The 14920-nt window shown below is 31.7% G+C and overlaps 1 long non-coding RNA gene across 2 annotated transcripts; it reads right to left on the bottom strand.

The window, feature by feature from the left end:
* Positions 1 to 2555: 2555 nt before the first annotated feature.
* Positions 2556 to 5377, bottom strand: LOC144564659 (uncharacterized). 2 transcript variants are annotated; one of them, XR_013514688.1, is made up of 5 exons: positions 5257 to 5377; positions 4633 to 4741; positions 4458 to 4529; positions 3908 to 3972; positions 2556 to 3625 (listed from the first exon to the last, which is right to left on the bottom strand). It is a non-coding gene; the product is annotated as an uncharacterized LOC144564659 (long non-coding RNA). The 2 variants fall into 2 exon arrangements; XR_013514689.1 differs by having other exon boundaries at positions 2556 to 3613.
* Between the last annotated feature and the right edge of the window lie 9543 nt (positions 5378 to 14920).

The raw sequence follows: 14920 nt of genomic DNA, 5'->3' as shown, positions 1-14920 counted from the left end.
ATACCTATGCCATTATGAGCTAGTATTACCAAGGACCACCACCACCACCCCCCCCCTCCAAAAAAAAAAAAAGTTAATAATAATAAAAATTAAACTTAATATAATTTTTATGTCTACTGAAGTTTTAAACTTCCTTTGTTAACAAAGACAATATATAATGCATATTTTACTAATTTATTTGAGCTATTCTTTTATCGAGATGGGCTACGGTGAGTTGCGAAGTAAAGTGACTATTTTACTTCACGTTCATATTTTGCGATTTTAAAGTTCAAAACGTCGATCCGAACCGTTCATCTTGTTCTCCATATTGAAATGTACTTGGAGACCAAATTTTACATTTTGTGGAATTTTTTTACTATTTATTAAGCAATTTCGAAAGTCGCCGATCTGATGGTCCAGAAAATTTTACTGTTCACAACAAAACAGTAATTTTCAAAAATGGTTAATAAATAGTAAAAAAATTTCAAAAAATATAAAATTTGGTCTCCAAGCACATTTCAATATGGATTAAACATCTAACGGTTCGGATCGGTCGTTTGGACTTTCAAAATAAAAATACGGCGTGAAGTAGAAACGCGTTTTACCTCGCAACTCACCATAGCCCATCTCTTCTTTTATCATAGAACTTATGTACTTTCGACATTAAATAATGTGTTATAACTTTTTCATTATTTAGTTGTTTAAGAATTAATTTTTCATGTTAAATTTTTTATCATGTGGCATTTCTGCATGAGATGTCAACTCAAATTAAAATGATTACATGCCGTGCAGAATTTAAATATTCTATAATTTAGACATAGATGATGATAAGCACTCCTTCATCTCCCCGAATTCACATCCTCTTCATTCATAGGGCTGTAAATGAGCCGAGTTTGAGCGAGTTATCTCCAACTCGAGCTCGGCTCGTTTAATAAACGAGCGAGCCAACTCAAGTTGAGATGATAATAACGAGATGTAGAGCCAACTCGAACTCAGCTCGTTATCAACTCGAGTTGGCTCACAACTCGTTTATAAATCGTTTAACCAGTGATAGTATTACAACACAAGTTCAAACTCAGCTCATTATCAACTCGAGTTGGCTCACAACTCGTTTATAACTCGTTTAACCAGTATTACAACACAAGTTCAAACTCAGCTCGTTATCAACTCGAGTTGGCTCACAACTCGTTTAACCAGTGATAGTATTACAACACAAGTTCAAAAATATTTTACACAAATCTCAAAGCACAAATAACAGTCTAGAGATTCGTGTTTGATTATTTTGGGATTTATTGTGACCAATACTATGTAATTTTATGTAACTCGAGTTATAAATGAGCGAGTTGGGGCCAACTCGAACTCAGCTCATTTATTAAACGAGTTGGCCAACTCGAGTTGTAAATGAGCCGAGTTAAACGAGTTATAAATGAGTGAGTTACGAGTTTGAGCTTTTTTTGTCCAGCCCTACTCTCCAATACCTGATAAGGAAATATTTTATTATTACTAGATCTGGACTGTTATTTTTAACTTGACACGAATCTCAAACCATATAATGAGGTGATCCTCTGTGATACCTGAAAGGATATGGATTCTCATCTCTCCCCAATGTTGGACTTTGATTTCGTCCATCATACTAGATACAATTAATTAAAATTTAGATATGAACAACGTATACGTTAAGTATAAATACATTAATGGGGGTGCATATAAAGGATAGGAGTTCAAAAATAATTTCTTTAATAAAATTTCGTCGATATCATACTCAATTTGTAATTAGGTTGTAAGTTTAACTTACAATTTGTAGTTCATTCGTATTTAATTTTAAATATAGTTCCAACTCAATTGGACACTATTATATTAAAATCAATTTCTTTAACAAACTCGAGCTCAATCCGACATTAGTATATTATAAAATCAATTTCTTTAATAAACTCGAGGTCAACTCGTCATTATTATATCCAATCAAGGTTCTAAATAACGTTTATCGCGTCATAGCGGAAAGCCTACAAAAAAAGCTATAGCGAAAGTTATGTTACATAACGTTTTTTTATTTTTATAAAAATTATATCATATATTTGTACTAAATATCAACATTATCTAAGTTTCATGGAACAATAAATAACATCAAATTGATTAAAAATTATAATATTCATATTGAATCAATACAAATTTCAAATTGTGACTCAAAATATCCATAGTAATACTAATATCATAAACTATTATTTTTTTCTATTCAAAATGTATTCAGCATCATGACATAATATGTCTTTTTTCTATTTAAATTTCAAAATAACTTATACATCATGACATAATTAACTATCTCAATCTATTCAAAATATTCAAACTACCATATAATAAGTGTCATTTTGTTACTTCAAAAAATATCTTAATATATTCAATCTGAACCTTTAATAAAAGCCCATATAAATTGAAAAAAAAAAAAAAAACTCATGTTACATAGCACGCTGTAGCTTGCTTATTTGATTTCGTTTGATGGATCTCTCATTTAATAATTAATAGTTTAATATAAAACTTAGTACGTCAATTGCAAAAAAAAAAAAAAATCACAGTTAAAATACAAGATGAGCCTTTATTTAAAGACCATATAAATTGAAATAAAAAACAGCTCATGTTGGCGCGCGCTATTTGCGCTACACGCTATACGCTATAGCGGACCGCTATTACCGCTACAGTGTCCGTAGTTCAAATAGCACGTTTTGATGCCATAGCTTAGCGTTTAGGGTCCAAAAACATTATAACAGCGCTATAGCATGCTATTTAGAACACTGATCCCAATTAAGCTAGAGTCTTAAGTATCGTAGGATTGAGCCCATTGACAAAAATCTAAGGTGCTCTCAAGGATTAACAAAATAAAAAGTTAAGCTCAAAAATTAATAATAAGAGAAATATTGAGCAGGGTTTTCATGGGAATAAATCTGTTGCGATCCAAATTAGATGAACAGTACCCTGAAATTCCTGCTTTTTCAAATTTAACCGTTCAATTTTTTCTGTGCACACATCTCAAAACAAATCAACAGTTAAATTTGAAAAGTAGAAATTTCAGGGTACTGTTGATCTATTTCTGATTGTAGCAGACTTACTCCCGGGTTTCCATGAGCAATGATTTCTCTGTGGAATGGTGGGATCTTCTGTGGCCATTATTCTGTAGTGAGTCATATAGCGAACTAAAATGGATGGATTAATTAAAGAGCATAGGAAAAGGTATCTCGCCACGAAAAAACCACAGATAGTTGGCTCTCTCAGTTCTGAAAGATTTGAAAGATTATTTTTTTTCTTTGTTTCTAGGGTGCTAATCAGCGGTAACTCGCTCAAAACTCGGCCCGGCTCATTCATTCTTTCATTAAAGTCTGATTCGGCTCGGTCCATTAGACTCTTTAGGCTCAGTCCGAACTCGGCTCGGCCTGTACTCAGCCCAAATTCGGCTCGAACTCAGGCCAAACTCAAAACTCAGCTCAAACTCAATTAATTGTAATATATAACTGAAGTGTCTAGGTCACCGCTATAACTGAAGTGTATTTCCATTGGACTATAACTGAAGTGTCTAGGCCACCGCTATATGCTAACACAACCTTATCCACTGTCTGCTTCTCACTAGGTACTGCTTTAGGTACTGCTTTAGGTACAGCTACACATAAGAAGAAAATTGAACTTAACAGAAAAGCAAATACAAAGATTCTAAACACATGTTACAATATATCTATTGAGCCTAAAATCTTTCTATGAGTTGTTTGACATTAATTAGTTATTGTGGAGCAACTATTGACCAGATTAACATTTCTAAATTCTAGTCGACAGCTAACATATCTAAAGAATTTGGGCAAAATATGGTCATCACTGTACAATTCTATATTTCATTCAAATAAAATGAAAAACACAACAGAATAATTAGCATTTGATAAAAAAATACCAATTCTAGGTTGAGCTTTGGCCCGTGCATATTCTTCCAGAAAACAGTCTTGACCTTGCTCCAGCCTGATTTCATACAAATAAATCAACAATTATTTAAAAAGTGAAAAAAAAAATTCTGACACTGGTTGTACCAGTAGAGAAAAATGGTACAGGTACACACCATCCAACATTTGGAAAGGGTAATATTCAGTTAAATTCGGACACTAGTTTCCCTAATTTCTTTCTACAAGAAAATAAATAGTGGTTTTTTACCATATAATTGCTTTAAACAATTAAAATGCAGCATTATATGCTACAAAAGCATGGAAAAACCAGTTCCACAGAGCACCTGCTCTCCCCCTTCTCCAATTAAAGGAGCAACCATGTACTCATCATGCAAACACCACCTTTACAAGGCTACATCACCATTACTACCTTTGTAAAATGGTAGAACCAGTTAAAATACATCAAAAAGATAAAATAGCAAAAGAAATGATATTTTGTAAAATTTTCTTTGCTAAAGTATTCATAGAACCAATCCATATAAAACTGGAAAATTTAAACCATACCTTCTCTGTTAAATCTAACGCACCACTTATAATTGTGGTCTCATCATGAGTGAGTTCACCTCCTTTGCCTTCCTGAAATTATAAAGTGCAAGAAACAGAAATGAACAAAACAAAATATGCGTTTAGAATCAGCAAGGGCACGACAATATATATGAAATAACTCAAGTTAAAGTACCTCTTTACTATGGATAGTTACAAGAGTTTTCAACTGTGCACGCCTAAAGAGTGCAGAGTCATTATGCCAAGCGCCCAGTCAAGGAGATTACTGCTATCGCTTTATGCCTCTGCAAAAAAGAATAACCAACATAGTTTGTAATTTTATATCAAGATATCAACAAAAATAATGTTACTAACAACAATGATAACAAAGATGTGAGAAATATAAAATGTTCTAATTCCCAAAGAGCTGAAATAGTTACATGATAAATCTATTCAAAATAATAGTTATTAAATCATCTACGTCAGACCAGACTGGTGCCAGTATCACAAATACTGGTAAAGTCGGACTACCAGTATCAATGGTACCAGTGTCAGTGGTACCAGTATCAGAGAGAGAGATTTTGTTTTCAATTTAACAAAACTCACAAAATAAAAGCATCGAGACCCACAAAATAAAAGTATCAGAGAGAGATTTTGGGAGAAATAAAAGCACCGAGACCCACAAAACCTAATCGTACCAGTTTTTTGTAATTTAACAAAACCCATTAATCACTTAAAAACATTAAACCTAATCGTAAAATCAGCTCAGAGAGAGAGAAAGAGAGAAAGAGAGAGAGAGAGAGGAGAGGAGAGAGCGCACCTGAGAGAAGCGACGGAGAGCGAGAGAGCGACGGAGTCACAGAGCTTCAACAGGGAGAAGAGAAATTTTTTTTTGGCGGAAAGCGAAGGAAGAATGGTTTGATCCAATGGGTAGCTCGGTTCAGATCAGGATCGGATCGACTCGCTAAGAAAACGCAGATTTATTTCGAGCCCGGACTCAACTCGAATTGAGCTCAGCTCAATTTGACTCATTGAAGAGTCCAGCTCAAAGCCCACGAGCCGGCCCGGCTCATTTAGCAGGTCTATAATTGTTTCTCATAGAAAAATCTATCTAGCCGGCTGAAATAAGAATCTATCTACTATCCAGCAATCCAACTGTACGGAGAATGAAGCAATTGCTGTTCAATTAATGATATATAACTTGGTGTGTTATAATTAATTGTTGTAAAATTACTTCTCATTTATAAATTCTGCGATGACTTAATTTTCATGGGTACTTCAAAAATTTAATATGATTTTTAATAGAAAAGTCAATAAATTAGATAAATTTGTGAGTTTTTTAAATTGAAAGGGTAATATGATATGAGATGGGCAACGGTGAGCCATGGAGTAAAATAAGTTGGTACTCCATAACACTATATTTATATTTTGAAAATTCAAACGACCGATCCGAACCGCTTAAAATGATCTCCATATTGAAATGTGCTTGGAGACCAAATTTTATATTTTTTTGAAATTTTTTTACTATTTATTAAGCAATTTTGAAAATCGTTGATCTAATGGTCCAGAAATTTTTACTGTTTTTACTGTTCACAGCAAAACAACAATTTTCAAAATTGCTTAATAAATAGTAAAAAATTCCAAAAAATGTAAAATTTGGTCTCCAAGCACATTTCAATATGGAGATCACATCTAACGGTTCGGATCGGTCGTTTAGACTTTCAAAATGAAAATACGGCGTGGAGTACAAATGCATTTTACTCTATAGCTCACTGTAGCTCATCTCATATGATATTATGTAATTTAGAGGGAGAAATACATAATTTTAAAATTTCGAGGTGTATACATAAAATTTCCCCCAAAGACAAATAGTTATGTTAGTACTTAGTAGTAGAAAGGGCACAGTGGGGCTTCACAATTTGAATTATGTCTTCCTTCATTTGCAAGCATATTAAGTTTATAGTATGTGATAATGAATCAGCCACCCACGTGGTGGAACACTGCTTATTCGCCACGGAGATGTTTAGAATGATGTTTGTCATATGGGAGAAAGATATACACGCATATTCTGAGATAGCAACAAAAATTAGGGAGAATTGATAGAGGAAGTGGCGCTTATGTTGCAGCGTCACGAACAAACAGTGCGAGGAATCTAACTACTCAACAAATTTAATCTTGTCTCTTCTTTTCTTTCTTTTATTTTTAAGCTTTAGGATTCCTAGTTTCATGTTAGGGTAAGGCTACGGTTAGGATCGACCGTTAGGATTTTGATAATTCGAATATTGAGCCTCCAAACACATATTAATATGAAAAACAAAATGAATGGTTCAGATCGACCGTTAGGATTTTGAAAATTCGAATATTGAGCCGTAGCACCGTAGCCCTCTATGCAACCCATAGCACCGTAGCCTCACCCTTCATGTTATTTTACTTTCTTTCATTTTAGCTCAAACTAGTTTGAGCGACTTGTGTTTATTTTCAGCTTTTGCAACTACAAACCTTTTGTAACTACAAATATCAATTAAATATGAGGTAGATCCTTATTTTTCCTAAAAAAATAATAATAGAATATAAATTTTTTTACACCGGTTAAGTGATAATATTCTTTTCAGTTAGGGCGGATTTAGAAATTTTGCATTGGAGTCAATTATTTATTAATTGAGAATATAGTATGGATATTAATTTACTAAAACATATCACATTATAAATATATGGGTGTAAAATTCAAAATTTCCACACAAAATATGAGGATGAAAATAGTTTATATGGTAAAATTTTCTTAAAATTCTGAAAAAAAATATAACTCAGTAAAATTTAAAACGTATTAGGGGTCAACTGACCTCATTGTTTGCACATAAATCCACCTATATTCTTTGCAATATTATTGGCATGGTTTTACATGTCTTTTTTGGCATTCTAAAGCTTCAACTTATTTTTAGGTCAGTGGGACATGCCTATGTAAAATTACTTGAGTGAGATATGGTATCATGCACAGGACAAATTAGTCCGTATTATGAATTGATATTTTTATTTTGAAAGTTTAAAGAGTCAATTTAAATCCATCAACAAAATCTTTTTATGAAAATGTATTTGTAAATCAAATTTTATATTGTTTTATATTTACTTTATAATCACTTAATCTAAAAATTCTAGACCATTCAAAAGTAATGCTTTTCTATTTATTTAAAAAAATAATAATAAAATTCTAAAATTTAGTTTGCAAGTACATTTTCGTAAACAAATCATATTGAATGGTTCAGATCAATAATTTAAACTTTAAACACGAAGATATTGATCTAGATAACAAACTAATTCGCGCTAGCATAATACCATAGCGTCACTCAAATAACTTAGGGGTGGATAAATTATTTATTTATTATGTGCGGGTACCAAGGTTCTAAATAGCGTTTATCGTGTCATAGCGGGAAGCCTACAAAAAAAAGCTATAGCGAAAGCTATGCTACATAGCATTTTCTTATTTTTATAACAAAATATATCATATATTTGTACTAAATATCAACATTATCTAAGTCTCATAGAACAATAAATAACATCAAATTGATTAAAAATTATAATATTCATATTGAACCAATACAAATTTCAAATTGTGACTCAAAATATCCATAGTAATACTAATATCATAAACTATTATCTTTTTCTATTCAAAATATATTCAGCATCATGACATAATCTATCTTTTTTCTATTTAAATTTCAAAATAACTTAGACATCATGGCTTAATTAACTATCTTAATCTATTCAAAATATTCAAACTACCATATAATAAGTGTCATTTTGTTACTTCAAGAAATATCTTAATATATTCAATCCGAGCCTTTATTAAAAGCCCATATAAATTGAAAAGAAAAAAAAAAAAACAGCTCATGTTGCATAGCGCGCTGTAGCTTCCTGATTTGATTTCGTTTGATGGATCTCTCATTTAATAATTAATAGTTTAATATAAAGCTTAGTACGTCAATTGCAAAAAAAAATCATAGTTAAAATACAATATGAGCCTTTATTTAAACCTCATATAAATTAAAAAAAAAACAGTTCATGTTGCATAGCGCGCGCTATTTGCACTACACGTTATGCGCTATAGCTGACCGCTATTATCGCTATAGCGTCTGTAGCTCAAATAGCGTGTATTGATGCCATAGCTTAGCGTTTAGGGTCAAAAAACGCTATAGCGCGCTATTTAGAACACTGGTGGGTACTTACACATCAATGCATTGTTAGGGGTACAAACTCGATTTTTTTTTAAACCATAATTAATTAAATTAATTTTAGCAAAGCAGCATAATTATTTTATTTTTTACATAAACCACAAGGACCGAATAGGGATTCGGTCTCCACATTTTACTTTTTGGAGATACCAAATCTCCAATTCGGTCTCCAAGCATTTTCCATTTTTCGTGTGACCAACTGTGTAGAAAAGTATTTTCTTGGGACCAAATTGGGGATTCGGTTTTCCATGTTTTTTTTATAAATCATAATTAATAAAAATAATTTATTTGTTTAGTGTAATTAATAATTATATAATTTTTTAGTTTGCATGCAGAGTAATTTACCGATATTTTTATTAATATCCAACTTAATGTAGAACATTCAAAAAGTGATTACATCAACATGTAGAGCATTCAAAAATACACAGAATTGACACAAATTTCAATTTATTTGGATTTTTCTACAATTAGTTATGAATTTTCAAAGTTCAGCTTTTGAAAAACTTTAAGCAGCCATAACTTTGGCTAGGAAAATCGCATTTACGCATATGACCACTTTTTGGAGGGGGGGGGGGGATGAGGCGGATCTGAATTTTGCTTTGGGGGTAATCCCTAGGCATTCGAAGCATCATAATTTCAAAAAAACATCGTTTAGTGCCTCAAAAATCCAGTTTAAGTTTTCTATCAACGGTAAACATACAACGACCAGTATTTTGTTTAGTATAATTTAGGTTTCTGTAGTGTAATTATTAATTGTAGAATTTTTTAGGTTTGGCATGTAATATAAATTAATTGTTGAATGATTTAATTTTTTAGTGAAATTTAAGTTTATGTAGTGTAATTATTAATTGTATAATTTTTTAGTTTGCATATAGAGTAATTTAGCTTTTTTGCATGTAGTATAAATCAATTGTTGAATGATTTAATTTTTTTAGTGTAAACTAGCTTTTTGTAGTATAATTGTAGATTAATGTAGAGTAATATAATGAATAATTGGCTTTGCATGTCATGCATGTTAATATTTAATTGGATTTGCATGTTAATATTTTTTTAGAGGGAGAAGAAGAGTATTTAAAAAAAAAGAAAAAAAAAAGAATAACATGGAGACCGAATAGGCTACTCGGTCTAGCCTATTTGAGATTTTTTGTGGCCGCTGCGGCGAGAAAGTTGAAAATTTATGGAGACCGAATCCCCTATTCAGTCTCTCCAAAAAGTAAAATGTGGATACCGAATTGGGAATTCAATCTTTGTGATTTTTGTAAAAAAAATAATAATATTCATACTGCTTTACTAAAATTAATTTTATTAATTATGGTTTATAAAAAAAATTCTACGAACTCCGCTGCAATCCTTTTTCTCTCTCTTCTCCGCTTTGATGAGAATGATAGGTTGCTGTTGTTCTGCTAAAAACAACAACATATTTGCAGCCATTGTTGGGTCAGGTCAATGGTATATTTTCCAATTACCCTGCGGATCTCTGCCTTTTCAAACTAGATTATTCAAGGTGTATTAGATGTTCATCCACTGTAGTGTTTATCATGTGTAATGAATTGTGCATTTTTCATTTCAAAATCAAAACACCACAAATTTACTTTTCTTGCCTAATTGAATATATAATTAATATATATGGAGGAGGATTCAAATATCTATATTTTTGTGCCTCTAATCATGCCTTCACTTTTGAAATTTTCTAATAATAATTTTTTTAAAACTTGTATGTCAATAAGTTGGAAAATTAACATTGAAAATTTATCCATATCGAATATTTTTGTAAACTATTGATACTGTTAAAAATAAAGTTGAAATGTTATAATCATTTATATATACATAGAGAAAATGATATAGATAGATCTAATGGGTTATTTTATATTTGAGTTTTAAATTTTAAATTATTAACATTTAAAATATGAAAGCTGGATGAAAACATAACAAATGAAGGAATTTCAGCCCTTCTCTATTATTTTTGTAAAACTTTTAGAGCATTTATTACTTAAAATATTTGTTAGTATAGTACTAATGTGAAAAAAGAGTACTAAATCAGGAGTACGTCTAACTATCAATATTCTTGTACTAAATATGGTTGTCAATTTCTTTTGAGAAGTAATAACTGCACTTCCTTATCTGTATATGTTTCTTACATTTAAGGGGGAATTTCACGTATGCCCCTCAAAAACTTCAAAATTACGTATTTTCCCCTCTAAACTTTGAAATTACATATTTTCCCCTCTAAACCTCAAAAACTCACAAATTTACCCATTTTATTGTCTTTTATATTAAAAGTTTAAAACTCATTCTAAATTTATAAAATACTCATTTTAGCCTTTAATAAAAGCATAAAATGTCCATCAGACTTAAATTTGAATCTGAAGCATTCCTCTACCGTCTGATCTGCGAGCATCACATTAAAATTGGTGCGCGTTGCTTCAATATGTGTGTGTTCGCTTCAAGATTCATGTTGATCTATCGTGCATGGATCTTAAAGCAATTCTAACTCGCGTGCATCGCATTAAGATTCGTGCACGTCGCTCAATATTTGTATGTCTTTGCATCAAGATTTGTGCTGATCTTGCACGCACAGATCTTAAAGTTGTTCGGATAGTAGAGGAAGATTCAAATTTGAGTTCGATGGGTTTTTATGCTTTTAATAAAGGGTAAAATGGGTATTTTATAGATTTAGAATGAGTTTTAATATAAAAAATAATAAAATTGGTAAATTTGTGAGTTTTTGAAGTTTAGAGGGAGAATATGTAACTTTAAAGTTTACAGGGGGAAATATGTAATTTTGAAGTTTTTGAGGGCTATGCATGAAATTCCCCCTACATTTAATATATGTTTATAGTATTTCAAAAAATATTATTAATAATATAAATGGTTCATACATTGCATTGTTAGAAACAAAAATAAAAATAAAAAAATTGTATTTTCACTTATCCAATTTACAAAGTATTTAATTTGAATATGTCGTGATCAATACGAAAAAAGGTAATGAACACTTTACATACTGAGAATAAATATTTTCAAAAAGTAATTTTTTCCACAGGTACAGATAATAGATGCAGAATATAAAAAGTTATTTGTTAGATTTTTTTACTTTTTCGAAAGGAAAACTAACATAGAGGCAACGTCACACTGCCATGTGAAGGAATCCAAATTTCCTTTCATAGATATGAAAATTGCGCTGTCCTTCGTACAAAATAATATAAAAAAAATATAGAGAGTGTGATAAATATTTTGAGTAAAGATGTTGTCCCCCTTGAATCTGTCTCCTATCTGTCTCCCTAACAACCTTTCTTTTTTGTTCCCTCACGTGGTCAAAACCCACCCTCTTTAATCTTCTCTTAGAAAGAAAAAAAAAAATTTCAACACAACTCAAAACTCACCTTGTTCTTCTCCTCTACTGCTCGCCACCATCTACCCACGCCGACAGTTGTGATAGTGGTCGAGATCCGGCGAGGCGAGCGTGGTGCACCGTCGAGATCAGGCGAGGAGAGCGTGGTGCACCGTCGAGATCCGGCGAGGAGAGCGTGGTGCACCGTCGAGATCCGGCGAGGAGAGCGTGGTGCACCGTCGAGATCCGGCGAGGAGAGCGTGGTGCACCGTCGAGATCCGGCGAGGAGAGCATGGTGCACCATCAAGATTCGGCGGGGAGAGCGTGGTGCACCATTAGAGGGGGTTCATGCTAGCCCAGCGAAGGTTGTCACAGTGCAACATATGAATACTTCATTAGTTAGATATGAATACTTCAGTTGTTAGATATGCATACTTCATGTTATATATGAATACTTCTTGGAAGAGGTTGGATGAGAGAGATGAATCTGGCTTTGAATTTTTAATTGTATAAATTATTTCGAAAATGTATGAATACTTTGTAATCATCAGTATGAATAATTCTTTAGTTAGATATGAAAACTTCATTGTTTTAGATATGCATACTAGTCTGTTGAGAATATTTCTTGGTCCCAATCTAGGCAAGTGTAAATATTATTAGTGTCAGATGTGATTATTGTTAGTGTCATGTGTGAATACTTTATTAGTTAGATATGAATAGTTATATACATGAATATTTTATTTGTTAGATATTGAGTACTTCATTAGTTAGATATGAATACTTCATTTGTTAGATATGCATACTTCATGTTAGATATGAATACTTCTTAGAAGAGGTGGGTGAGAGAGATGAATTTGATAATGAATTTTGAATTGTATAAATTATTTTGAACATGTATGAATACTTCGTAATCGTCAGTATAAATACTTCTTGGAAGAGGTGGGGTGAGAGAGATGAATCTGACTTTGAATTTTGAATTATATAAATTATTTCAAACATGTATGAATACTTCATAATCGTCAGTATGAATACTTCATTTGTTTAGATATGAATACTTCTTTATTTAGATATGAATAATATATAGTTTCGTTGTAGTGGTCCCCAATCTTGGCAAATGTCTCTTTCAGACAATTGCGGTCCCCAATCCAGGCTGTCACAAGACGTCAGTGGTCCCCCTGGTCGTTACTGGTCCCCTCCAGCTTGTGTTTACATATGACGAATAGTTATGATAATAAGTATGAATACTATAAATTCGTAGGTATGAATACTATACGTTTTGACTATTAATAAAATAGCATTAATCTTGCTTTTTGGTGGTAGTTAGCACGTTTTAACTATTTTTTTGTCTTTTAGTGCGGGGGACAGATAGGGGACTGAAGTAGGGGGACTGTTAGTCCATCCCAAATATTTTAACAGAACGATTTAGCTTCGTGCAGCGCACAAACCATATGCACGCCGTTTTGATTCTATAGTTCATACGCTGCATTAAGCCAAAACTGATCTGTTAAAGTATTTGCCCTAAAAATGGGTTGTTCGGTTGTTCACCATTGGCAATGACAACCAAAGCTTCTTGCCTGCCATGCACAAAGAATTTAATTTGTTAGTTAAAACAATGGAAGGATTCTGTATAGATAACATTGCAAACTCTTTTTTCCATTTATGGTATGGAACTCTAGCACAAGCAACGCCAACTTTAGCAATTGTTGATTGAAAATGAATTTGATCTCCTTTCAATCTTTCCGACCACATAACAGAGACTTCCCAAAAAACAGGACTCAAATTCTTTGCGTGATGCTCTTTTGTCTTTTCTTTTTTGAAATAAATACAGAGGTCAAATATAATAAGAGGAGGAATCTGATAAGATCTTTTTTTGGTGACACTGAATTACACTTTTCATTTTCAAAATTTATAAAGTCCAAACAGTCGATCCAAATCGTTAAACTTGTTGGATATGTTAAAATGTGCTCTCTGATCAAATTTTACATTTTTTGGATTTCTTTTTACTATTTATTAAGTATTTAATAAAATTGCTATATTCAGACTGTTTAATTTTTGTACCCATCTTAATAAATAGTAAAAAAATTCAAAAAAAATGTAAAATTTGGTATGCAAGTACATTTTAATATATCCAACAAGTTGAACGGTTTGGATCGACTGTTTGAATTTTGTAAACATAGGGTGTAATCCGGTGTCACCAAAAAATGATGTAATCGGATCCCTCCTCATATAATAATTAATTTATCAAATAAATATTTATATTTATTTGAGATTGGCTAAGGTCATAGAGGTATGACCAAGATCTTTGTACTACCGGTTTGTTTTTACAATTTTAAAGTCCAAATAGTCGATGAGTGCTTAATATGTTCTCCATATTAAAATGTGCTTGGAAATTAAATTTTATATATTTTTGAAATATTTTTACTATTTGTTTAGAATTTGTGAAAATTATTATTTTTCACTATAAAAATTAAATAAAAATAGTGAATAATTATTGTTTTTTATAATTTTTGAATATCATTATTTTCTTTATTTTTTATGAAAAATGAGAATCTAAGTCTTCATTTGTAATATTGATTAAAAGGGGTCATGCTTTGAACTAGAGCCTTTAGTACAAACTCAAAACGAAGTTCAGAAGTCCTGAGCTTAAAAAATAAAATAAAAAAGATAAAAAGGAAACAACTTAAGCGAAACATGAAAATTAGAAAACAAAAACAAAAATAGAATCTGTCTTTTTTTCCTCTTTCTTACTTCCTAATTGAAGTAGCGCCATTATTGTGTTTGCATTTCTATAAATAAAAAATTATGTTGCGCGTTGTCACTCTAAATATATTATGTGGCAAGGATCACGTTGTTCAGTATGATATATATCATACGAGATTACGAGACACCTATCACATCTGTGGCGTGCAAACATGTGATTTACGGGAAAG

The sequence above is a fragment of the Carex rostrata genome, chromosome 13, assembly GCF_964058835.1.
Source record: "Carex rostrata chromosome 13, lpCarRost1.2, whole genome shotgun sequence".
Taxonomy (NCBI): domain Eukaryota; kingdom Viridiplantae; phylum Streptophyta; class Magnoliopsida; order Poales; family Cyperaceae; genus Carex; species Carex rostrata.
Note: the sequence above shows the minus strand (reverse complement) of the source record. Positions and strands in the feature narration are given on the sequence as shown.